We start from the raw sequence: 21,569 nt of genomic DNA on the forward strand, positions 1-21,569 counted from the left end.
ATGAAAATGAACTTGGCTGTTTCTTTTGAACCCTGTCTTTAGAAGATCAGGGTGGGGAAGCATAGTGTTTATTCAGGAAGGCTGTGAATCTATGTACTCAGCCAGATTATCACTTTGCAACATTGACAGATAGTTAACAAAACAAATGGCTTAGACAGTAATACATGAGCTGGGTTCTACAGTTTCTTCCCAACAACCAGACCTGTCCAATGGTAGAATCTTTCTACCACTGTGTTGTGAAAGAAAAGCATCTGCTCTTCAGATCTTTTTTTCTTTTTTTTTTTTTCTTCAAAGGAAACATAGAGGTGGTTTAAACTCATAGTACTTTATGGTCTCATATGGAATCAGAGATGCTCTACTTACAGTTATCCACACTGACAAGTGTCTATCAGAACAGGATCCATTCTGTTTTGTATGTATCTGAGAATGATCAGGCCTAAGTTACTGATAGAAAAATAACCTTAAACGTGTTGTGAAGTTGCTCCTAAACAAAATGTATGATAGACAAAGCAGTGCTGCTAGGACAATTCAAGTGTGTGAAGGCTTGTGAGGAACTTTTCTATGACAGTTTTCTGTGTTTAAGTACTACTTAACAAATAATTTCTCTGTGCAATGACACAGCATTGCTCAGGTCTCATGATTTTCCTCACTTGGCTTTATTTGCTTTCTAATAGGAAGCGAGACGTCATTAATTACTTTGGGAACAAAAAATCTTCAAGAATGATTAAAGTTCCATGTGGGCACCAGAGAAAACAAGAATTATATTTAAATCCTATACATATTTTGGGAGGTAAATTGCATTACATAGAGGAAAGAATCAGGTTGTTTGGCCTTTGTGTTAGTCTGTTCCTAAAGATGACCCTTACAAACCAGGTGAAGATGGGTACCTGCTTACATGGGCTGCTCAAGTCAAGGCAGCTGGATATGATGTTAGTTAAAACTCTGAGACATTGCCTTCACAAAGTACTGCACTATAACTGCACTGCCAATCAAATAGATTTAGGCAGAACTTTGATTTTTAGTTAGTAGCTACTGGGTTATGGTTCAGTCTCCAGATAAAAAAGATTCCTTAGCTACCTGCATAGCTTATCTAAATCTTAAAGGCTGAAAGAAGAAGTGGTTTAACTAGAAATTTTCCACCCTCAAATGTCTGCATATATAAAATATAACTGCTTGGACGGAAGTGTATATGCCCCCACCCACTCATATGAGTTGCATGTGTTTTCTCTTCTGTAAAACAATGCCAACAGGCAAAAGCATTTTCCACTTTTTGTCATCCACACTTTTCCTTTTTTTCAAGAGAAAATAAAAAGAAATGAGCATGAAAACAAAATATGGAATAATTTTAATATCTATTTGAAATGAATAATTAGAAGTGAATGAAAAATGACTTGTTTTGACATTAAAATAGTTTCAAAATTTTCAAAATCCATCTGAAGTATTTTCTTATGTTATTCAATCAGTTCTTAACCTTATCTTTATGTGTGTCCTTGGAGACCTTTCTAAGTGACTAGAAAGAGTGTCAGGTAATTCTATATTCTCTTATCATTTTATGTCATTTGAGATGAGTTATGATCAGGCCTTCAGGAAGCAATTATGGCTTTCTATGCTTTGATACTTAAGTGACTCTTCCAAAATGTCTTTAACAGACAAAAGTCATGCCTTTAACACAGACTTTAACATGACTTTTCGGAAAATGTATAATTCACAAAAATTTTATCATCTTCAGTATTGGAAGGGTTTTGCTGATGTTACTTCTTAGCGTATTTGAAATGCTTAAAGATTATCCATACATTCCACTTAGAAGCCACATAGATTGTTTTCCTCTCATAATAGTTTTGATTGAAGGTTCTTGTAGTTTAACAGGACACTGGCAGATCCAAAGGCAGCATGTTTTCCACAGACAGTGATGCGTGTAAAAGCTCCTCATAGCACAAAGACCCTCAGACAGCCTCTGATTAATAACATGTGAATTCTTTCAGACCAGTAGATCTGAGTAGGATCATACAGAGAATTCAAAAGAAAAACAAAAGTTTCATAAAGAGCACTTAGCATATATATATGGATAGAATTTATGCAGGTGCAGATACGCAATGTTCAAAGATGGGATAGTAAATACTGCTGTTTTGCCTGTAGCAGGTTGAGTATTGTGTGCCACCTGCATTTTACATGGGTTTATTTTTCTTTATAACACATTATAGTAGCAGACAACTTCAGCTAGTATTTTTTATGAGTAAATGAGGAAAAATCTGTAACAGATGAATCTTTTTCTCCATCTTCTGTGCTCCATAAATACTAATCTTCTATGAATATGCATTAGAAAAGAAACAATTGCACAGCAGCGTGTTTCAGTGGTTATATAGGATTAAAAGAGTTGCAGACGACCAGGAAAGGACCTAGTGCATTTGGTTTTAACTTTGTCATGCAAACATCATCATAAAAAAAATGTCCTATGTTGCTTGAGTGCATTTTGGATGGTGGGTATGCAGTCCACTTTCTGAATTTTAAGACACCAGCTGTAATAAGCTAAAGAAATATGTAGGCTATGTTCCAAAATGGCTCTTCTTGAGCATGTACCCCTTAAGCACCTATATACAAAACAATATGTCGCATTTTGATAGGATGATCCTCACATTAACAGTCTCTGATCACTGGGGTACAGTAGACTTCTATGAGTTTGGGATTATTTTATTTTTAACTTCTGTAAAGGATTGCCTATTTGTTGAGCTATTAATACTTAGAAAAAGCAGGGCAAATAACCTAATTGTCAGTCATCTCAGTAGCATGAGAATTCAAGCAAATGTTACATATGCTTGCAAGCAAATGGCCAGCTTCTGAACCATGTGTTTAGTTAGGGAACTTCTGGTTCTCTGGTGATGTTCTTTCATGTGCTTGCTGAGGACATGACTATGCCTGCATTTCTTCTAAAGATGTTAACTTAAAAGCAGCATGACACTGAAGAGAAGTTGTCAACCCTGAGATTACAACTATTCTTCATCATTCCCATGACATTTTAAAAAGAATCACTTCTTTCATGAGAAGAATTGAAAGTGTTAGACCATATGGATATGCATCACGTACTTGGAGGCCTTGTTCACATAGTACCTGAATTTGACAGAAAGTGCTGCTCAGTTGCATTCTAGCTTTTGAAGAGAACACATTGTGCTTCTAGTTTTACATCCTCTTATGAAACAAACACCAAGCTTTGAAAGAGGGGAGCCAACTTGTGCTTACTTTGTGACTTCTTTTAATCCAATTAGAAAGTTCACTGCCGTATCTCAGGGAAAAGTGTCGGGGAAGAGCCAGGTTCTGAAACGCTTTGTGTTGCTACTGACTGCAAGGAGTACTCCAGCCAGCAGGAGAGCTGTCACGGTGTCATAATATGCAGCAGCTACTGTAATCCATTCTTTAGTATGTCCTCCCTTGTCATTGTGGCCTCTTCAGAAAGGTAATGGAAGTCCAGGAATTGGAAAATCATGGATGGGTGACAACTTATGGTCTCATGGTGCTACTTCCCATTCTGTCATGCAGTCTGTCATAGCCAACAGTGTGAACTGAATGCCAAGAAAATTTCTGCTAGGCCCACAAAAGCTTCCCTAATGCTCTCAGTCCTCACCTGGTATCAAGCTGGTGGTATGTTTTCTCATAGTTTCACTGCTTTTGTGCCAGAAAAGCTGGTCTTGGCAAGTTACTATGGGCTGCAGTCATGTCCTGCTGTTACAGGGCAGATGCACCACAGCTTTGTCAGTATGGAAAGTCTTCCAAAACCATCTTGAAATCCAGTGGTGGCCATGTGAATACCTATGTGCCCTTTGATCTCAAACTGCATATGTCTGATAAATGGTACTACTGAACTGTTTCTATAACTGATGTGACCAGCAGGGTGGAGGCTTTTCCTCAGAGAAAATAATTTTGCGGGTTTCATGTTAAAGTTTCATGTTAAAAATACTGAAAGCATTTGATGCTGATGTATGTGAAATCCTGCACATCTCTATTCATAAGGCTGTTAAGTTGCTTAGTCCTTCTAAAGCTTTTGGAATGCAGGTGGCCAAAACCATAAATGTGGTGAAGGTTGGGAAGCAGGTCCATGAAACTAGAAATTGTTGTCCATGCATGATATTCTAAATTCTGGATTTCCCATTCCTTCCTGAAAGGTCTTTAGGATAGGGTAAGAGTAAAAATTATACATTTTTCTAAAAAGGATTCTTGAAAACTTATGTAGTTACTAGCAAACAACTAGCTGAATCTCATTTCTCCTTGTAGTTTTTGTATGTTTTTTTGATTATCAGTTTATGGGTAGAATATCATTAGTGTTAACTGTAGGACAGCCGAATAACAACGAACTGATTAAAAAGTATAAGATATCCATACTGTATAGAATTTTTCCTGTATGGTTTTTCTTTCTGCTGTTTATCTCCTAGAAGTAAATGTGCTTGAAGGGCAGTGCTAAGATGACATGTGCTTAAGCTGCTAGCTACACCAAGTGTAGACAACTTGGCCCCACACTTCCTCTGTTCAGCACGTAGTCTGGAGGTGATGAGAAACTGCCAAGATTCCCTGCTGAGGGGTAGAAGAGAGAAGCATCTTCTCCTTCACAGCTTTTATCTAAGAACAAGTTAATCAATATGCTAAATGCTGACAAAATACACATAGGCTGGTGTTCTGAGGAGGTCTTGAAGGCACCATTTGTCCACAGCAGTCATCCACAGTAAAACTTTATCGGGGGAAAAAATTATCTGCAGAAGGGATGGAAAGAGTAAGAAGCTGAAAGTATATTTATATCTTTGCTTTAGGGATAGGGTATATCAAATCATAGTGACAGCAGAAAAGCACATTCCCACTGACACTCTCAAGTGTCTGTACTAAGGACAAGAAGACAAGAATGATGCAGTACAAATATTACCATTTTTTGCACTGAAATTGAGCTTGAAATTTTCCTTCTTTGGAGGACAATATAATGAAACTACTCCTCAATACTACTGAATTGTTTTCTTCATAATCACTGCTTGCACTGAATAGTTTAGCAAATTCACGTGTTTATGGAGTCACTCTCATTTGGGATAAAAGTAATTAAGAACTCTTTGGCAGGTTTTTTTTTTTTTTTTTCCACATGTTATAGCTTTTTGCCTAAGCAAAATGGTAGAACAGTCAAAAGTACATTTTTTGCCAGCATGAGTAATTTCTTTCAGTTCAGATTGATTATTGCTTTTTTCAGTATAGTGACAGTGTTTTTATCAGTAATCTGATATCTTCTTAATAAATTAATTAACACTCCTACCTTAATATGCCTATCTAATTGGATGTCTTGTTTCCAAGATTGTCCATCTAGGCTGCACAGCTGATTCCTGTGGTGTAATGATACTATTTATTTTGTCCTCAGTTCTGTTCCTGATGACTATTTCTAAACCCATTTCTTTAAGTTCTTACTGCACGTTGAGTTGGTAGGAGCTAGTGTTGAGGATCATTGGCTGAGAGGTCTATTTAGTGAGAGGTAGTAGCTAATTAATCCTGACTCTATTGACTACCATATATTATAAGGTTGATTTTTTACTTTTCTGCATTTTTTGCACATACCAGCACTGGATTTCTCCTGTTATTTTGGCTGCTTAATCATTCAGTGCCAAATCCTGAACACTTTTTCAGCTCTTCATTGGTGTTATTTTTAAATTTTGCTTTCTCTAAATTCTGTGCTGTCATTACTCTGTGCCTTTTTACCATTCTCTTACAAAAGTGCCATTTAATCCCTCCTTTTTGCTTCCTCTTTTTTGAAGGAAAGAATCTACTCTTTCTCATGGCATGAGAGTCTTGAAGAATGTGTCTCCTGGAAAGTTTTTGGTTTGATTTCTATTTACAAGAGTCAGCTTTGTCTTCCTCCTATCATTTTTGTCCATGTATGCCATTCTGTTCTCTCTTGTTTCAAATCATTTGCTCAGTATGGAAGAATATCTTGCTAGTAGGTAGCTATTCAGATTTATTTTCTGCTTTCTTCAAAACTTGACCAGCAATACTGTTTCAATCCTTGCTGTCCATCATGCTTCCTCTCTGCAGGAGAGTCAGTGAATTTACATGGGTGACTTTCAACAGAGGTAGACGATGATATGATGGTAAATGTGAAGGCATGTGTCAGATCATGTGGAAAACTCTAAACTCTGGGAACCCCTTTAATTCTTGAATCCTGTGTGTTCAGCTGAGTTTCCTGTACTTTCATATGCTTAAAACCATCCTATATATATTATTCATGATGGTACCTCTTGAGTAGATTCATATTTACTCACGTTAGTATTATATATATTTGTATATACAACTGTTTGCTGTTTGTATTATTTGTTTTTTAAAGTGTGAGTTTCTGTATGGGAGTTACTGGTGAAAGAAGTTCAGTGACTGTCAGAAGTTCATACTTCAGGTCCCAGTAAGTGAGGCAAGAAATAATTGCTGTTGCTGTTAGTTTCTGATCCTGAAATAATCTTTGACTTTATGAAATGGGTAGAAAATGAGTTAATTTGCAGGACAAAGCTCTGCGTCCAGCTTTTTTGCGTCCCAGAATTACAGAGCTACTTTTCACATAAGAACTTCAATTGTGGCCTGATGTTTTTTTTTTCCAAGGTGGGAAGCTGATTTAAGTTACTTGTCCTGATAGCTCTGCATTTCCCTTCCTGCTTTCCCCCTGGCAGCAAGCTGCCTCCTCAGTTGATCCTACTTGCATTTCATATGGGCACGTAAAGCAGAAGCTGAAGTAAATGTCCTGTGTGTGCCCGTTGTTTACTCATTCTTCCTCATGAGAAAGAGGTTCCTTCCACACATTCCCAAGACTCATTCCTTAGTAACAGATTCCAGTTTTCTCCACGTTAGAGGCACTGAACAAGTGTTGAGCTGGGAGGAAAAAAATCCCTCCACATGGATTGCTGGGCTGCAGATCAATTTCATACTTAACTGGGAGCTTTGTAGCATGGGCGCTCAGCTCTGCACTTTCATGGCTTTGGGACACGTGGACATAAACCTTAAAGCTTAAATTATATTGTTAAATATAACAAATTATTTAAACATTAAAGTCCCGATTGTTCTGCTGCTGGTTCCTTGCATTCATTTTAGATGCTCAAAGCAATTTAAATTGGCAATATTGAGTCTGTATAAATATGAAATAATTAAAACAAACAAACAAAAAAGTGAAAACAACACTGTAACAAGACATATCCTTATTAGAAATTTTAGACGTTAGTATGTGTAATGGAAGTCAGCAGTTACTAACTCTACCTCAGCATTTGTATGGGTTCATGATCTACCCATTGTCTTGTTGCATTTCCTAAGAAATAGCTTTATTTGCCCTCTTGACTGTGGCAGTCTGATAAAGCTGGACTGCATTTTCATTTACATGTTCATGTTTCAAATACAGAATATGGAAGCAGCCAAGTTTTGCAGTACATTTGTATCTCTGTGTCACAATATAGGAGAGGAATGTCCCTCCCCAGATGTGCATTTGGCTAGACTGTTAAATATTGTAAAAGCTCCTGAGTTCCCACCTATGGGGTACATGGCTTACTTACCCTTCCTGCACCATTCCCTGGAACACCCACTGTGCTAATACATTTTCTTGACCAGGACATTCACACACACACTCAGATCTGGACAGCCTGGATGCTAACTGGGTGAGTCACTACATCAAGTGATCCTGCTGTGGGTCCAACAGCTACTAAGGAGTAAGGGAGGTAATTTGAATGAAAGAATGCACAGCAAAAAAGCACACAACCATTGACTTTTTCATAGAAAGGGAAGACTTAAGAAAGAGAAAACCTTAGCAGTGGATCAGGAAAGGTTTATTGAACTGTTGAATAGTTTCCCTAGAGAGTTGGTGGAAGATCTGTTTATCTTAGGTGGTTACAGCTGGATTACCTACACAACTAGAAAATTTGCTACTGGAAACAAACTTTTCATGGCTGGCAGATAGATGCTGTGACCAGATATATCTTGTTTCACTTTGTTCCTTGTCCACGAGCCACCTCCTGTCATTTTTCTTTACTTTCCTTGATTCTCACATGCAAATAGATTAAAAAAGTTGAGAACTCACCGAAGATCCTGAAGTATATTATTTGACTTGACACTTTAAAATAGTTCTTCTTTTGTGTAAAAATTATTTTAGAATGCTTATCAGAGAACTGAGAAATGCAGCTGAGGGGGTTTAGTTTGCCCTATTACTATGGATACACCATCTGTGTGTCATAGAACCACTTTAGTGGCGAATACTTGCTCTTAGCAAGGAAAGAATACTAAGAAACTCTGATTATAAGACCACCACAATCTAATCTGTCTCCTTTCCCTAAGTTTGTGGTTAAAATCTGTTGGCATATGGCCCACAACATATTGCCTCTCTTACAGCAGAGCTAAAGTATGCAGAAGTATTTCCTCTAACAATCAAAGCTTCAGTGCAAAAGTAGTGACCCAAATTAACTGTTTGGAAGAAAAAGGTTAAAGGTGTTTTAAAAAAGCATTCCTGACCAAATTGAAATAAATCAGCAAACTTCCCCCACACATCCTCTAAACCTGCAATCAGCAATAATTTCATAGAAACAAAACAAATGGATTGCCACATTCCTTCATGTCTATTACACTTCTGTCTTCATTGCAGAAATTACTCAGAAATGAAAAGTTGGAAAGAAACTTGGCTGTTGGTAATAGCTTTATCACTTGTACCTACAGCACATGTATTCTCTGCAGAAATCTCCAGGTTGTAAAGTTTCTGGTTCTAATAAGTATTCCTAAAGTCTTCATATGAAAGGTCTAGCACTGTTTTTGTACATAATAGAAATGAATTAGGATTCTGTATAAAAATATGGTATTAGAGCTATTGTGCAGGTATGCCTAACAAATTTTAACTCCCTTCCATGAAAATAGCCTGTTCTTAAATAGAAGCACTGAAGCATGCTTATAATCTGTATTTTACATGAGGTTAAAGTGCTTTCTGGAACTGGGGCTTAACTTTAAAATAGATTCTTAAATATCCTGCTTAGTTGAAAAGGTCAGTATGATTGCTCTGTTAAGAAGTACTCCAGTGCTTTTATTTTAAATGCAAATAACAGCATTTATTAACTTGTGGCACTGTCTGTGCAGAATTCTCCCTCTAATACTATGTACAAACTTCTTATATAGCTTAAAAACATAGATAATGGAAATGTTAATATACTAGAAATGCAACATGTCAGCTTGACACCTCTTCCACTAAGAGAGCTTGTGCCACCTTCCTGTAAATTTCACTTAGCAAATGATTAGCATCGTCTTTTAGCTATCAGCACATGAATAGTTGCTGAAAGAAAGTGATAGGATAATGTAATGACTGCTAATAGAAGCAGAATCCAACAAAAACCATAGTGTTTAGGAGCTGATCCTGTGACAGTTGCTCTATCCCCAGCCAGGTGTCACACTGCAAATGGCATCCTGAGCAGTCCTGCTCAGTGGGGCCAGGCCCTGTTATATCACTGCTGCATCTTCCCAAACTTTTTGTGGCCTCCATGCTTTCCCAATGGGAAGATGGTAGTGGTGGGAAGTGGGATAGCTGCAGTCTTTGTTCCATACCACAATGGAGAGGAGAGGAACAGTCCAGCCTCTGGGGAGGTTATGGAGAAAAGGCCTAAAAGGAAAAATTCTGGTCTCTCACTGAGGTTCCATTGGCTGGGAGAAGAGGTGTTCACAACAGAATGGAAACACTGCTGTCTTTGATGCCTGCTGATGTTTTTCTATAAGGTTTAGATAGCACTGAATTTTTCTCAGTAGCATTCTTTCTTCTATAGAAGTGATAGATGTGTCACATAGTACAAGTATCAAGGGCACAATAGTGTAAATATTAAAATAGTCACTCTTCCTTAAATTAAAACCCCATGGATGTTGCAGTAAGGAAATAATTTGATTATTAATGATTTGGCATTGTTAGGATCTTTAATCTCCTGAGAGAAGCTTAGATCTCAATTACATTTCAGTTTGGTATAAAGTAGTTACCTCTGTGAAAGGGATTTTATTTCAAAGATGCTCTAAGGAGTGCTAATTCATTTTTGGCCAAACACATCCATGGTGTAAATTGCTTAAATAAAGTTATACTGAAAAACATTGTCGTTTATATCAGTAATTCTTATAATATTGAGGAATGTGGTGATCTGATACTATGACCTTTACTCAGTATTAACGCTACATGTCACGATGAGTCTCAGCTGTTACACACCATTTAAATTGTTTCTCTAGATTCTTCTAAGTACAAAAACTAAAGAGTAAATTAGGGTGGCTTTTCCTTCATTCCCTCATCTCCCAGCCAGGAGTTAGAGCTTAAAACCCCAGCTGTTTATGTTCTGCAGAATGCATATCAGTCAGAAGTGAGCAGGGATTTGGCATTTCCATTTTATTAATGCACCTTTTATGAGAGGAACAGCAGCTGTAACTGAAAAAAGCCCATGTGAAAGATAAATGATAAGAGGAGGGATAGGTGGCAACAGTAAAGAGCCAGAGGTGGAACAATGGGAGGAAGTGCATATATCCAAACAGCATCCCTTTAGGTATTCTCCACTTTCACCATAGTCCTTTTCTTTGTGTTTTTCTTACATTTCCTTAAGATTTCATTGGGTATTGTTGACATGGAGCCAACTAAGTTTTAAAAATAGTCCCTTACCCCCAAACAATAGAAACAAAATGTGGCACAGGTGCAGTGACACACAGGCATCATCCCTCTTTGAAGGTAGTATGCAGTACCTGAAGCTTTGGCTATAAAGCAAAACCATAACAAAAATCATTCAGGAATACAGGTGTGAAATGAAGCAATATTCAAGCTCCTAAAATTTCTGCCACATTCATGTCCTTTAGGTGTTATTTCTCTATCTCTATAGAAAGAGCAGACTCAGTGTGCATATATACCCTACTTGTAATAAGAGTTCAGGCTGATAGTCAATATCTATGCAGTAACAAGTTAAGAAATACTGTAATTTTCATTTAGTGTGACTATGCAGGTAAAGCTGCACGATCATCATTCTGTCAGTTTTCCTCATACTATAAATGTTCACATTTGTGCTGAGCTCAAACTGACCCTCAAAAAATCAGTGTAGTAAATGGTGAATCGTCCTTACTGCTGAGGTCCTATTTAGAGTGGGGAAAAAGAAGGATGTACACTGCTCAGTTTTAGGTACTTTTGTGTTTGTTTAACTTATTTGGAAAGCGTTAGTAATATGTATACATAAGTAAATATCTTGTACTGTAACAGATCCATGATGAAAATAGTAATCTGGTAAATCTGCTATGCCTGTTCCACTCTGATTCCCAGCATTCTCAAATCAGACTCTCTCATGTTTTATACCGTAACAGTTCATTGTTCCAAGTTAAATGAAACCTGTATTGGAACTCTTTGTACATTTACTAAGCCACAGGTAACTTATTCTAAGATTTTCGTGTGCTCCTGCCGTCTCTGACTGTCTTACAGGCAGACATACTGACATGTGGCTAAAGTTGTTAGCTGTAGCCTTTCCCACAAGGAGAATCTAGGTATTTATGCTACTGGAGACTGTTCTTCTGATCTTGTAGGCGAGAGCTACAGTGTCTTTTCAGGTACGGTAATTAACTCTGGCGGATAGAATGATTTGAGATTTGGCCATCCTTTATTTTTATGATGCATCAGTTGTGCCTATATTCTTGCTGCTCAGTGCACTCCTGTTACTGGCTCACTTCTATCAGACGTTTGCATGTTATTACATATCAGTAAGTTGAGTCTTCAATGTCCACATCTTCATTGCCTTTCTTTCTGTGAAGCTGAATTCTTCTCGTGGTAGGAAAAGTAGGAAACTGTAAGAGTACTTTATGACCCATAACTTTTAATTATGACATTTAGTTTTCTGAATACAATGAATTATTTTTTATGGAAATGCAGAAGAAATTTGACTCCATTAAAATACGCTTTGTGCTTGTGGCAGTGGTAAATTGTTGGGAAAGGTAAACATGGTGGTCTTTCAGACTTGAAGGTATAAAAAAAATTCACACTTGTTTGGATGAGATACAATGCCAGGATTTTTACCGCATTACAGAGTTACTTTATCCTTTGTCCGTACTGCTGGTAGAGCTATTTCAATCTATTCTTGGTATTCATTGCTATCTTTTCTGATCTCTTTGTGAAAAGTTGCTATGGAGCAATCAATGGTAATTGCTTCTGATCCAGATAATTTCCTTCATCTCTGAGTGGGATGAATTCTAATATTTGGTCCAAGTCAATATCAGCAGTAACCTGTCTATGATGGTCTGCCACTGTAGGGAGAGTGTGTTCTTTGGAAATAACATTTCCTGGATGGACGAATCAAATCCTGAACTTCTTGAGGTGTCTATACTCATGCTGGAGAAACACATTGTAGTGTTTAAAGCAGCTACCTTTAGTCCAGTTATTGCTTTCATATTAGCTAATTTAAGACTAACTCAGATACTGCTGCCACTGTAGATATACCTTTGCCATTGCTAAGCTATTAGGACCTATCAATGTGAAAACACTTGTGCAACTGGAGTCTGGGTGAACAGTATTGTCCTGTGACTTTCCCCACAGTATTTATATATCACTTAACTAGCTATTCTGCTGTCTCAGTGTTATTTTTTCTTCCAGTAGAGTGTCATAAAGCTTCTCATTTGTACAGAGAATTAATATTAAAATTTAGGTATGTGGCATCTTTATCTGTTTGACACACCATAGCCATATCATTTTTCTTATACAGCAGTATTCTTTAAACTACTTACAGCTACTACTACTGCTATCAGGAAAACCATCATGTGTGGTTAAGGAGAAGATAAATAATGACTGCTATTAAATAAAGAAGGGTAGAAGAAATTCGTCCAACAATAAAGCTAGTATAGAAATTGTTACCATAGCAATCTCTTCAGATGAGCTAGAGAATGTTTAATTGCCAAACCCATCATAGTATGGTTTATAACTTGATTACTCAACTCACAGAGGGGAAGTAGTCATGGGGTATGGCTCAAAAATCCTGTTCTCATCTGGGATCCAAATGTGAACAGCTAGATTCAGCCTGATACGATTAGAAATGCCAGAGATGTTTTTGTCTAGACTGCAAGCTCTCCAGGATAGGAACCAGGCTCTTTATTATTTGTCCATAAAGCACCTACTTTGGGTGGTGTTTCTGAGCTTCTACTGCAAATAATGACTTGTAGATAATGAAAATGAACCCAGCATAAGCCTGTACGTTGGTGACCAAACTATTGCAGTTTGCTGGTAGGGTTTTGTTACTGAATAGGCATAGCATGCTAATTTACTGTGTGAAGTTTTCTTTCCTCTGTTTCTCAAATCCATAGTCTTGCATTCGTCAGTTCCACTCCATAGTGCCACCGTAGGGCTCTTTTCTTGTTCTCTAGGTAAACCAGGACATCCCTCAAGCAGTTCCTACTTTCTTAGTACCTCAGATTTCACTTCTGCAGCCTCTTGCAGCCTTGCCTGTGTCATCTAGAGATCAAGTTCAGTATTTATATCTAGGTTGCTAATAAAATAATCTTTCGATTATTTTATTATATATACACTGATCTTGTCTCCCACACTTGACAAGCACCCCACAATGCTGTCTCATTCCTTTCTATTTACACCCTCTCTCTTTGCTTTGCATCTGTAGACAGTAAGCCAGTGATAACCCATGAGGTGCTGTTGTGCTGATTCTTGTATTCCTGATGCCATGTGCATCTTGTTTCTCTATAGCCAGTTGACTGTTTTCCAGTTATATTCTTTTGGGTCATGGATCATCCTGCAGGGGTTTGACACCTAGCACAGAAAGGTTCTGACTGGTTGCCAGTACTCTGGGAGTATGTGCTACATAATGACGGGGAAGTATGTACAAGCACTTCTCAGCTTTTATGTAAAAATGTCAGAAAGAACCTGTCTTACATGACAGTGAAGACTTAGCTAGATTTACTAAGATACCTTCTGAAAAATTAACAGGAATCAGACTGGTTGGCCCAGCTTGCTGACAGTGTCAAATCAGTCTCCCTAATCCACCACAATAGGAGAGTAAAGAAAGTCTAATTCACAAGTGTCAGTTAGAGAATCGATATGCAGTCAGAATAGTGCAGCAGTGATTATTTATATGGTGGTATGAGGCAGAAACAAGCTCTGCAGCTGATGCACATTACACACAGCCCACAAAGTATGGAGAGCTACAATCTCCAGGGTTCCTGTACATGAGCATACTCAGTTGCTCTAAGCTTTTTATCAGTGCCTTGAGTTACCTGGCCTCTTTGGATTTCTGTCCTTTCAGTTTTGAAAAATAATGTTTTCTTTTACTTGCTTAGTTTTCTAAAACCTCAACAATTAAGACATGTTACCAAAATTGAAAGATTTTTCTACATTTTTACATCACTTTTTTTTTTTAAACTTTTATATCTTCTGGACTCTTCTTTCTTTAGGTCAGCGAGTACAAAATTCACTGTAGCGTTGGGAGTGAGTCCCACCTGTGCTAAGAGCACATCTGCTCTGTACCAGTTTACTGCTTTCACCACCTGTATCCATGTTACAGAAGAACATCTGGTTACTATTACAATTATAGAAGGTGCGGGTTTCATTCTCAGTGCGGGATTGGACTCTGATTTCACAACCTTCCTCGAAGAGTGAAGCTCATGCGAGTACATCCTGTCCCATTTATAATCAACATACATTTAACATCAATAAAACATAATAGATATTTATGTTAATTACATCATTGTCATCATCATCAGGCAGAATGGGGGTAGTATTAATAACCATTGTTGCTAAAGAGTAATGCTATGAATTCAGCCCTCATCATCTGGGAGAGCATTGTGGTCTTTATGTCTTTTTCTGTTTTCAAGTAGTAAATTGCTGGTGGGTTTCTTTATCTCACAGAGGGAGGAGAGGTGAAAGACAATAAGGCTAAATAGTGTTTGCTGACTTGAGTTCTGTCACACAACAGAAGCAGACACTATTTAAAATCCTTTAAAATTGTTTCTAGAATCTATTCCTTCTCTCCCCATCCAACAAACAGCAGAAAAATGTCCACCCACCTTGATTTGCATATTAATCTGTGTATCTACATGTAAAACAAAGCATAAATCTATTCCACAACTAAGGCCAGATAAAGAAAGGAACCTAGGAACAGCAAGATGACTATGTGGAAGGAATGGAAAAAGGAAAAGCCTTGAGTGATTTAACATATTCCAACTGGGAAGGAGTATGAAGCTGTACCTGCTGCATATGCTTCCTGCCTCTTTTATGGCAGTATTTTAGAAACTTGAGAGACTGTTATTTGCGAGAATGGACAAAGAACCATAAATGTAACCACAATGTGAAATCCTTCAGGCATTTTAGCTCGTTTACATATGTGTTTGCACCATTTTATCAGTCAGGCGTTGCTGAACAGGTGTGACCATTTCCTTCTGACATGCTTTCTCTGTTTCCTCCTTTCAGATGAAAATTCAGAGGTCTACTTCTGGTTATGGTTACTAAAATACATAGAAGAGACACAAGCAGTTTGTATTGCTCTGAAAAGATCAGTAAAAGGAGCATATTAACAATATTAACACATAGGCAGAAGCTAGGTTTTATATTACTATTTGAAAGAGTATTTCCAGATATGTTTATCACAGTACCAGATGATAAAATCAGCAGTAACCTGTGATAGCGTGCCACTACAGGGAGAGCATATTCTTTGGAAATAACATTTTCTGGGTGGAAGAATCAAATCCTGATTTTCCTGAGGTGTCTGTACTCATGCTGTAGATACACATTGTAGTTCAGCATTAATCTTGTTTTCATCCTCAGTTATTTTCAATTATGGGTCTTATTATATGGAAGAAAATGATGGTGCATGTGTTTTGCTTTCAGAACCCTTCTGAACTGTGTCAGCTGTCTTCCTCCTCCTCCTCCTTCCAAGATTCTATGTATATCATTCAGACATCTGTCTTCTTTCCTTTTTTTTATGTCATGAAAATGCTCTCTCTTCTAAGATATTGTCTAAACCTTTGTCTTTTCCACTGTTTTCTGTCTCACAGACATCTTATCTTTACTTGCTCCAAGATGTGGATGGTGTTGTGTTTGTACGGAATGCAAAGAATATTTAATTTCCAATTCTATCAATTAGGTCTACTTCAATTCTGTGTAACAAAATATAGTATCTTGTCTATGAACTCTGGCTTAGACTGTTGGGGCTTGAGCCACATTGTTTTTATCCTAATCAAATTCAACTATAAGTTTTGTTCAGAGCCTTCAACAAATATATTTTGGCTAATTTATTCAGCTAGGTCTCTCTCAAAAATAGTGACTAACTTGGTGTGACACCATGACATCTATCTTCCTTCTCTGCTCAGATGATTGATTACTTTTGCTACCTACAAATCTGGCCATCTTGTTGACCTCTGAATGAATTCCTCCTCTCATCATGTATCAGACCTCCACCATACCAAATGTTTACCAGTGTTTCCAGTGTTCAGATTTGCACTAGCCAAAATCCTGTCTGTTGGCTTTGTCTTCACACCATTCCCAGTGCAGTTTCTCTGTGGCTTTCCACACTTAACAGTTCTTCAAATTCTACCTAGTGCAGAGAAATGCCATCTAGATTCTGTCTCATGCAAGAGAGCATTACTGTGTCACCCACATCCTGAAACAGCTCAGATGGTTCCCCACTGAACTTACAAGCTGCTTCAAAAGAAAAGCATTGTTCGATTTTAAAATTGTTTTGGGATCATTCCAACCATCTGCATGGACTTCTTTTTCTCTATTTTCCCCCTGTTCTTCTAATACAGGCTTGTTACCTACTCTTACACTCTTCTGTATTTGTCTTTTCCTCATTTTGTTTCTCCAAATCATGGATTTCCATCCATTTTCAAAAGGTCTTTCAGTACTGATGCAAATAGAGCCATCCTTATTTACGCTGTTTTCTTTCTATCTTTGTCTCAGATTTTTCTCTTGTGGATTTACATTTCTGAAGCCTCAGTATTTTCACAGTAACACCTATTGTTATGAAGCACCATCTGGGATATAACTCTAATGAAAAAGGAGATACAAAATAGCTTGGTTGTGTAGATATGCTGGTGAGAAACATTTGCTTAACCATATGGAAATTGCATTTCTCTTGAGTGCAGACCTAAATCTGAAACAGTAGAGATGTCAAGACATTCCCCAGCAATATTCTTGGGAACTCTGACAGTATCTCTTAAAAAGTCTATTTCTTGTCCTCTTTAATGGGAAAGTTCATTATCAAGCTAATAAGAAATAGCACTTTAAAAGTGCTCTGCTGTAGCTTCAGAAAATTCTACTTTAGTCCTTACTAAAATATAACTTCTAAGAGAAGTTTTATGGTAGTGATGATGTTTTTGATAAGATCACTCTAGAAATTCAAGGCAATCATATTCTAAATCATTCATATTCTCTCTGAATGAGATTGAATGTATAAATGGTGTGCATAAGCGTTACTGTTTTACATCGATAACTGTGAAATCCTGGTCAGAGAAAGTTTGAATGAATTTAAGAAAAAAACAGCAGCCCTTAATTGGGTTAGGTGTACGCACTGAGGCATAAAATGCTTTTGCAGATTTTTGGGGGTAGGACGGGATGTAGGTTTTGTTTGCAAACAGAATTTAATTTCACCTACTGGAGGCAAAATTAAACTTTTAAAAAAGCTTCTGGCACAAGGATATTGTAGCATTGTTAAAAAGAGAAAGGACATTTCACACCCAGAAGTTATCCATATGGCCACTGACCACATGTTTGGTAGAGATGTGAACAATATGTCATTGGTATTTACAATTCCAGGTAGTTTTCTTGTATGCCATAAAAAGTAAATACTTAAGCAACAGTCTTTGCTGTGTAGATCTTTAATGGGTGTGGGAAATTCTCTTTATTTAGCCAGGAATGCCCATCATTTGCTGTCTTGGGAGATGTGTTGGCAACAGATGGGATCTCAAGAGCATTGTTTCACTGTTATTCTGATTGTTAAAATACAGTTCATTCTTTCCTTTTTTTTCGTTTTCTTTTCTGCAGGGGTGTGAGAGGGACTGTAGAAAACAGGGGGAAAACTAAAGAAAGCTAAAGAGTAAAAGAGAGAAATGAAATCTGAAAGAAACAATGGGATGAGAATCCCGAGAGGAGTGTTGAAAAATATGGGAGAATTGAATGTAATAAGTTTGGGTGGAGAACCCTGGCAAATATTCAGGGTAAAGTAATGCCAAAAAGGGGGAAAAAATAAGAAAAATTTATTGCCCCGTCTTCTGTGGTGCTTTTCTTTCTCTTCTCCTTTACATAATGAGATAGAGATTATAGTAGACCTGTGTTAGTAGAAAACATACTGTGGGACCATGTTAGTGAAACTAAATACAGTGGTATAAGACCTGGCACTGCTGTGTGCCATGACAGAACATGGAGGCTGTCTTCCAGGCAGCTGGATTCAGGAGCTTAGCACAGGTATGGCACAATGATGAAAATTTTGCTTAAAAGCCTTTGATTTCATTTGACTTTGGGAATTTTATGTAAGGATGTCCTGGGAGGATGTTTGGAGATTCTATTGTTGTTCAGAATATGGCATGCTGCCCACATCTGTGTGAGGTTTTTCAGCAGGACCTTAACACTTCCAAACAGATGTTTCAAAAAATGACTTTTCTGAAATGCAATATGTATAGGTCTGACTATATTTTTGTTACAGATGTCAAGCAGATTGACATGTTGAACAAGGAAGACGATGTTTTGAACCTAACTTGGGGAGTAATCATGAGCATTGGTTTAAACATCCCATCAACCTTTTTGTTGTTGTTTTTTTTCCCTTGCAGGGAGAGCCCTTTCTCTCTTTTCTCTACAGAAAAAGTCAACAGCCAAAATATTAGACCAAAGGGATAGAAGTAAGTCAGGTGGCTTTACTATTTCAGAACTGTGTCAGTTGTGCAGAAGGTCATCGCTGTGACTTCTCAGTGTGGAGAGTGATTTGAGGACACACCTAAATGCAGTTGCTGTTGAATTGATTTTCTGTTTTTAAGACTCAAGATTACCACTGTTTGGTTTTTTTTTGCTACCTTCAAAACATTTATTTGTTTTGACACTCTGGCAACTGTAGCATTTGAATATGTGCATTACCGAGAGTTTAATCTTGTTTCCCTGTTCAGAGAATCAAGTTCTATAAGAGATGTACCACATGACCAAATGATTACAGTGAAAAAAAGGAGAAATAATATTGCTGAATAAAAATCCTGTTTATCTCTGTGTCCAAAAGAGTGATCCGTCCTGTCTTAGTCATTCCTAACAGGTGTACCTAAGCTGTTCTTAAGGATGTCTAGTAAATATTGCAGTTTTTCAGGTGATCTAGTCCAGTATTGTGTTCCACATCTACTTTTGTTAAGCCATGTTTTGAATACTATCTGAAGTATCCATTTCATTCTAATACTTAGAACAGAGTTGGTTCATTTTTTCTAAAGCTTGTAGAGTAAGGAAGAAACATCTTTGTGATCAAGCATACTTTGATTCCTATGTGACTCCTTTCTTCTGCTCTCTATTTTTTGTCCTGAGGTCACCAGTGCTTAATGACTATAAAGATAAAATATTTGGAGCAGAACCTGATGTAAGGCTTCTTAAGTACCTCAGATTTGGTCATCCTCTGTAAGGAATTTTATGGAGATGTGCCAGAGAGTGGTTAAGAATAAAAGACCACCTCTGTCTTCTAAGTGCTTTATGCAGGCTATGGTAACCAAGGCCAGGCTGGACCAGGCTCCAAGCAGCATGATCTAGCTGTGGAGGTCCATTTATTGCAGGAGAGTTGGACTAAATGACCTTTAAAGGTTTCTTCTAACTCTGCAGATTCTATGATTTTATGGTTAACCTATTCTGTTTTGTCCTCATTGTTTTCTCAGATGTTTGCAGCTGGATATTAATGTTTCTTTGTTTTTTTTTTACAAATTCTAGAAACATAAAAATTTGCTATTTGGCTTAAGCTTTGAAGACAGGAGTCAATCAGTAGCTGTCACTCATTGCTAACCAGTTAGTAGGATTGCAAGGGAAATAATGAGGGCAGAGACTAACGAATTCTCTGCCATAATCACAAGTCCTCTGCTTGCAACTTGAATGGTGCTGACTGGTAGCTGATCAGATCAGGGATACATCTCTGTGCTTTTGGGCAAGATGCCTTTTTTGTAGGAAAAGATAATAATTACAAACATTCTCTTTTCTGCACTATTTAGGAGAAAAATATTGTTTGAAAGAAGTGATTTGGGATTAAAGGCTTTTCACCAAGTGTCACTTTCAAGGATAACCATCTCTCAAATATGGTTCTGCTGTGTCCTACTTGGGGCTGTACGAACAAACCTCATGGTTATGTTATGAATCTATTGCAATATTTCCAGCTACAATGCATCCATTCTGAGGTTTCAGGAGTGGCTGCTGTTACTAGGACAGCACTGGGGTGTTTTGGCTTAAGGTCTGAAGTCCTTGAAGCTCTGAAAGACACAAGTGGTGATAGACAGTATTTCCTCCATGAGCCTCATCCTTGTATGTCCGTACTCTGCAATTAGCATTTAGGAACATCTGTGCTCTGTCTTATATTAGCAGGTTGTAGCACTTCAGTAAAATGGTTGCAAATACTTTCAGATACTATTTTTTGAGTATTGTGTTGTGCTGCTGTTTGGCACAATGACTGCTGCATTATGTAGACACATGGCTTCCCTTTACTAGCTAGTGGCTTACTTTTACTGTTTGAATTTCAGCTGCATGGTAACTATTTTCCATCTGTACTGGAATGTAGTTAACAAAGTGTGCCTCCAGGCACATTTTCATGTATAGGTTTGGCTGGAAGGCCTATGATGACTTAATTAAATATTGTATGTAGTTGAGGGTATTTGGAGAATTTAAAGCAGAGATCACCTTAGAGTTTACAGAGCTCTTGAGTTCTATCTGGTGATGGAAGTCACCTTCTCTGTGACAACCTGACAGTTCTGACAGCCTTTGAGACTGTATGAGCTTCAGTAGAGCTAGTGCAGAAATAAGGTGTACAAAGGAAAAGAACTAGACAAGGTGAAGATACTCTGTATTAGCTGAATGTATCCCAATCTCACAGCCCTCTGCATGTGGCTGTCACTGTGTGTGGAAGAGCTTACAGAATTGTCACATCTTGAAACAGTAAACATAATAGTATACGCCATACTCCCAGTTTTGGCCCATTCAAATCCTTGCAGCAATTAATAGAATAGGAGCTCTCTTACTGACTTGCTGAGTGACTCTGAGCCATTTCTCATCTGTTTCTCTCTGTTTTTCTTCAGCTTCTTGCTCATCTTATCCATTAGGCTTGGAGTTTTTAAAGCAGGAACTTTCTCTTCCTGTGCATATTTATCTTGTGCCTAACACAATGGCCTTAATCTTGGTTGAAGCCTCTTGGTGATACCAGAAGACAAATAACAATAGCAGGAGCAGTAGAAGCAATAACAAAGTAGGTGGTTTAATTGATGTTCGTTTCCTGAGACATCTCCAGATACTGGAATACAGTCACTCGTCCTTATTTATCTCTGTGGTGACTTTGACTTGGCATATTGTCATACTACAATGACATGTCACCAGCAGTCCATGCACTGGCTGGCTCTTC

General features: G+C 37.7%; 1 long non-coding RNA gene across 1 annotated transcript in view; it reads left to right on the forward strand.

Moving 5' to 3' along the window:
* LOC146758465 (uncharacterized) overlaps positions 1–21,569 on the forward strand; it is a 66,166-nt gene that overhangs the window by 26,600 nt on the left and 17,997 nt on the right. The window lies entirely within an intron of this gene.

The sequence above is a fragment of the Coturnix japonica genome, chromosome 14 (genome assembly GCF_054131305.1).
Source record: "Coturnix japonica strain WE chromosome 14, WE-NBRP24, whole genome shotgun sequence".
NCBI lineage: Eukaryota > Metazoa > Chordata > Aves > Galliformes > Phasianidae > Coturnix > Coturnix japonica.